Source organism: Gobius niger (assembly GCF_951799975.1).
Source record: "Gobius niger genome assembly, chromosome: 24".
Classification (NCBI taxonomy): domain Eukaryota; kingdom Metazoa; phylum Chordata; class Actinopteri; order Gobiiformes; family Gobiidae; genus Gobius; species Gobius niger.
Genome location: NC_136875.1, coordinates 1,099,541 through 1,106,102, shown reverse-complemented (window position 1 = coordinate 1,106,102; position 6,562 = coordinate 1,099,541).

The window sequence follows — 6,562 nt, the reverse complement described above, 5'->3', positions numbered from 1 at the left end:
TGTACATTTACAATATGGGGTTCATCTCCAGTGTCAAGAGGAATGTGTGAAAAATGGGGAATAATATGGGGGAAATGGGACTTTTTTTTTTTTATAAAAATGAGAAAAATGGGGAAAAATATGCAAAACAAACTAGAGGAAATGGGGCCAACCCTTCTTTTTTTTCCGAGTTTAGCTGAAAGTCACTTCCTTTAATGCTGTCTCTGGACCAACAGCATCAAAACATCTAAAGATAGATTTTTTTCTTTTCTGTTTTTCCTGTCATCTTTCGATATCCGTAGGCTCTGGGCGCCACAGCAGTGGTTAGCACTGTTCGATTCCCACCTGGATGGGGCCATCTGTGTGGAGTTTGCATGTTCTCCCTGTGTCTGTGTAGGTTTCCTCCGGGTACTGCGGTTTCCACACCACTAAAAACATGTACAATATGCCAGGATGAATGAAAGTGTGTTTGAGAGTGTGGGGCAACAGATGCAAAGTAGCCTTACAGTCCAGCGTGGCACGTTTACATGCATGTATCCCATGTGTGTTCATTAAAATGCACTGTCCCGACCAAATAAATAAATACCTAAACTTTTTGCATTTAACGGTGTCCAGCCCGAGGTCATGTGGGCACTGTTTATGTCTCAGCCAATGGTTAATTGGACATTAATTTAGCTAAATGTTTTGATGAAATAAATGAATTTGAGTTCAGACTCAACATTTCAAACACAATACGTAATGTGGTGGGTCCTTCGACACAAACATGTGCTTGTAAGTCCAGGAAGCTATAACTCCATAACGGCTTACAGAGGACCTGTGACTGAAGTAAAGAAACGAGCCCACAGTCTGGTACAAGCGTCTCTGCTTTTCTTTTATTTGAAGGTCAGACTCTCGGGATGGAAAGTCCAGGGGCATGCTGGGCACTCACACAGCTCTGGGTCACTAAAGGTCACATACACACGAATATCAACTTTTTTCCCCATAGGAAGTTACTTTTTATGCAAAATAAAGTTGACATTAGAGTGTGTATGTGAGCCCTCATTGACCCAGTGGTTGTATGGGTGGTTTGCATACTGCCTTTATTTTCCATTATAGTGGCCTACAGGATTTGTTATTTTGGGGGTTTGTGGTAGGTTTTCTGAATGGACTGTATGTGTAACCACGATGGTTCCATCGGCAGAGGAAAAACCTACCAGAAACCCTAATAAAAACGAATATGCTAACCCACCAGGGAAAGGTCAAATACGCACTTTACAGCTACATAAAACCCTTAATAATAATAATCATTACAAAACAAACAATACAAAACACAAAAAACAGGGAAATATAGTTTAAGTTGTAGCATTTCGATGAAAATGTGGCTCGGTCCAGATGATAACTGATGATGACATTTCTTCAGTTTAGTGCTTCACTGCTTCCTGTTTGGTGTTGGGTGCCGTGGCCCGTGGGGGTCACGTGGACGTGGTGGGGGCCTCTCAGCAGGGGGTCAGGACGGGGGATTATGAGCGTTAGTGCGTGCGGCTCAGGTAGCAGGGGTTCTAGTTCACTGCTCGCTCTGTGTGTCATGTGGGTCACAGCACACGGAGGCTCAGGCGCTCGGCAACTGGACACAACATTTATCAGCAAGTGCATGTGTGCGGGTTTACACTGGGTTTACACCGGGTTTACACCGGGTTTACACCGGGTTTACACAGGGTTTACACCGGGCTGATGACATTCAAGGACACTCAGTGGAGAGATAAGATAAGAATCAACTTTATTGTCCCCTGAGAGAAATTTGTCTTGGACTCGTTTCCACCACACATCATCCTGACAACAGTTCACATTAGACAAAATGACAATAAAAATACTATAGAGTACTGCAGAAGATACAACATCCGGGATGAAAATGACCCATGCAGCTGCTGGGACACTGACAGTCAAACACACTCTGATATTCAGCTGCATACACAGTTGAATAATGCACCTTTAAAATAGGAAGTGCCCAGTACTTCAAGTCGTGGGTGTAAAGCTTTTCAGTCCTGTGGGAAAAGAAAAGAAAAGAAAGTGTGACAACCTGCCACTGGTCTGTCCCCCACTGTGGCAGATCACATCCTGCTCCAGGACAGGGGGCGCAGCCAGAGATGAGGGGGAGGAGCCAGAGGGGGAGATGAGCGAGAGTGCAGTTGTGGGATGACCCCGTTCACAGCGGCTCACACTCCGCTCCAGCTCAGACTGCAGGAGTCAGAGAGTGTGTGCGGAGCCTCACAGTCAGGATGCCCCACTCACAGCGGCAGGGGCAGCTGGTGTACTGCTCCGTGTACCAGGAGCAGTTCTCACCTCCGGGGCGAGCCAAGAGGGCAGAGCTCAGACCCACCTCGGCGCATCGCAGGAACAACCCCCAGCCCAAGTCCGTGAGTAACACCCACACCCACCACCACAGCTGTACCCACACACACCACAGCTCTAAACCATCACCCACACACACCACAGCTCTAAACCATCACCCACACACACCACAGCTGTAAACCATCACCCACACACACCACCACAGCTGTAAACCATCACCCACACACACCACAGCTGTAAACCATCACCCACACACACCACCACAGCTGTAAACCATCACCCACACACACCACAGCTGTAAACCATCACCCACACACACCACAGCTCTAAACCATCACCCACACACACCACAGCTGTAAACCATCACCCACACACACCACCACAGCTGTAAACCATCACCCACACACACCACAGCTGTAAACCATCACCCACACACACCACAGCTCTAAACCATCACCCACACACACCACAGCTGTAAACCATCACCCACACACACCACAGCTCTAAACCATCACCCACACACACCACAGCTCTAAACCATCACCCACACACACCACAGCTGTAAACCATCACCCACACACACCACCACAGCTCTAAACCATCCCCCACACACACCACAGCTTTAAACTATCACCCACACACACCACAGCTGTAAACTATCACCCACACACACCACAGCTGTAAACCATCACCCACACCCACCACCACAGCTCTAAACCATCCCCCACACACACCACAGCTTTAAACTATCACCCACACACACCACAGCTGTAAACTATCACCCACACACACCACAGCTGTAAACTATCACCCACACACACCACAGCTGTAAACTATCACCCACACACACCACAGCTGTAAACTATCACCCACACACACCACAGCTCTAAACCATCGCCCACACCCACCACAGCTCTAAACCATCACCCACACACACCACAGCTGTAAACTATCACCCACACACACCACCACAGCTGTAAACCATCACCCACACACACCACAGCTCTAAACTCTCACCCACACACACCACAGCTGTAAACCATCACCCACACACACCACAGCTCTAAACTATCACCCACACACACCACAGCTGTAAACCATCACCCACACACACCACAGCTCTAAACCATCACCCACACACACCACAGCTCTAAACTATCACCCACACACACCACAGCTGTAAACCATCACCCACACACACCACAGCTGTAAACCATCACCCACACACACCACAGCTCTAAACTATCACCCACACACACCACAGCTGTAAACCATCACCCACACACACCACAGCTCTAAACTATCACCCACACACACCACAGCTGTAAACTCTCACCCACACACACCACAGCTGTAAACCATCACCCACACACACCACAGCTGTAAACTATCACCCACACACACCACAGCTGTAAACTATCACCCACACACACCACAGCTGTAAACTATCACCCACACACACCACAGCTCTAAACCATCACCCACACACACCACAGCTCTAAACCATCACCCACACACACCACAGCTCTAAACCATCACCCACACACACCACAGCTGTAAACCATCACCCACACACACCACAGCTGTAAACTATCACCCACACACACCACAGCTGTAAACCATCACCCACACACACCACAGCTGTAAACCATCACCCACACACACCACAGCTGTAAACCATCACCCACACACACCACAGCTGTAAACCATCACCCACACACACCACAGCTGTAAACCATCACCCACACACACCACAGCTGTAAACCATCACCCACACACACCACAGCTGTAAACTATCACCCACACACACCACAGCTCTAAACTATCACCCACACACACCACAGCTCTAAACTATCCCACACACCACAGCTGTAAACTATCACCCACACACACCACAGCTGTAAACCATCACCCACACACACCACAGCTCTAAACCATCACCCACACACACCACAGCTGTAAACTATCACCCACACACACCACAGCTGTAAACTCTCACCCACACACACCACAGCTCTAAACCATCACCCACACACACCACAGCTCTAAACCATCGCCCACACACACCACCACAGCTCTAAACCATCACCCACACACACCACAGCTCTAAACTATCACCCACACACCACCACAGCTCTAAACCATCACCCACACACACCACAGCTCTAAACCATCACCCACACACACCACAGCTCTAAACCATCGCCCACACACACCACAGCTCTAAACCATCACCCACACACACCACAGCTCTAAACCATCACCCACACACACCACAGCTGTAAACTATCACCCACACACACCACAGCTCTAAACCATCACCCACACACACCACAGCTCTAAACTATCACCCACACACACCACAGCTCTAAACTATCACCCACACACACCACAGCTCTAAACTATCACCCACACACACCACAGCTCTAAACTATCACCCACACACACCACAGCTCTAAACCATCACCCACACACACCACAGCTGTAAACTATCACCCACACACACCACAGCTCTAAACTATCACCCACACACACCACAGCTCTAAACTATCACCCACACACACCACAGCTCTAAACTATCACCCACACACACCACAGCTCTAAACTATCACCCACACACACCACAGCTCTAAACCATCGCCCACACACACCACAGCTGTAAACTATCACCCACACACACCACAGCTCTAAACTATCACCCACACACACCACAGCTCTAAACTATCACCCACACACACCACAGCTCTAAACTATCACCCACACACACCACAGCTCTAAACTATCACCCACACACACCACAGCTCTAAACCATCACCCACACACACCACAGCTGTAAACTATCACCCACACACACCACAGCTCTAAACCATCACCCACACACACCACAGCTCTAAACCATCACCCACACACACCACAGCTCTAAACTATCACCCACACACACCACAGCTCTAAACTATCACCCACACACACCACAGCTCTAAACCATCACCCACACACACCACAGCTCTAAACCATCACCCACACACACCACAGCTCTAAACTATCACCCACACACACCACAGCTCTAAACCATCACCCACACACACCACAGCTCTAAACCATCACCCACACACACCACAGCTGTAAACTCTCACCCACACACACCACAGCTCTAAACCATCACCCACACACACCACAGCTCTAAACTATCACCCACACACACCACAGCTGTAAACTCTCACCCACACACACCACAGCTCTAAACTATCACCCACACACACCACAGCTGTAAACTATCACCCACACACACCACAGCTCTAAACCATCACCCACACACACCACAGCTGTAAACTATCACCCACACACACCACAGCTGTAAACCATCACCCACACACACCACAGCTCTAAACCATCACCCACACACACCACAGCTGTAAACTATCACCCACACACACCACAGCTCTAAACTATCACCCACACACACCACAGCTCTAAACAATCACCCACACACACCACAGCTGTAAACCATCACCCACACACACCACAGCTCTAAACTATCACCCACACACACCACAGCTCTAAACTATCACCCACACTGCTCATCCACTTCAGCAGACTGTCCCGTTTTGGTGTTCTATGTGGCAAAGTAAGCGTAGAGTGAGTGAGCGCTGTATCAGAAGACCTCAATGTTCTGACCGGAGTGTGCAAATTCAACAGTTCACTTCAATAACAATGTTTGTGATGGCTCTCATTCGTCCTGGGAGTATCCATCGAAGAAAAGCTAAATCATCGACTGGTTTCGCTTCTAGTCCCAAAGAAGAAGAAGAAGTTTAGAACAGTTAAAGTCGATGATTGTATTTATTTATTGACCTTTATTTAACCAGGATAGTCCCACTGAGGTCAAGAATCTCTTTTTCAGGGGAGTCCTGGCGCCAGAAAGGAATCTATTGTACATGTTTTTAGTGGTAGGGGAAACCTACGCAGACACGGGGGGAACGTGCAAACTCCACACAGAAAGGCCCCATCCAGGTGGGAATCGAACCCGGGACCTTCTAGCTGTGAAGCACAAGCACAAACTGCTGCACCACCGTGTCAATTTAGCTTCTCGATGATTTACATAAGAAGGAGCGCGATCACGGAGAGATTTAAATGTACATTTTTTATTATTCATACTTTTGGCCCTTAAAGCTTACTCATTGTACATATCTATTTAGTATTTCATTTGCACATTTCCTGTTTATTTTGCACACCCTGAGTGTTAAGAGCTGACGTAGCA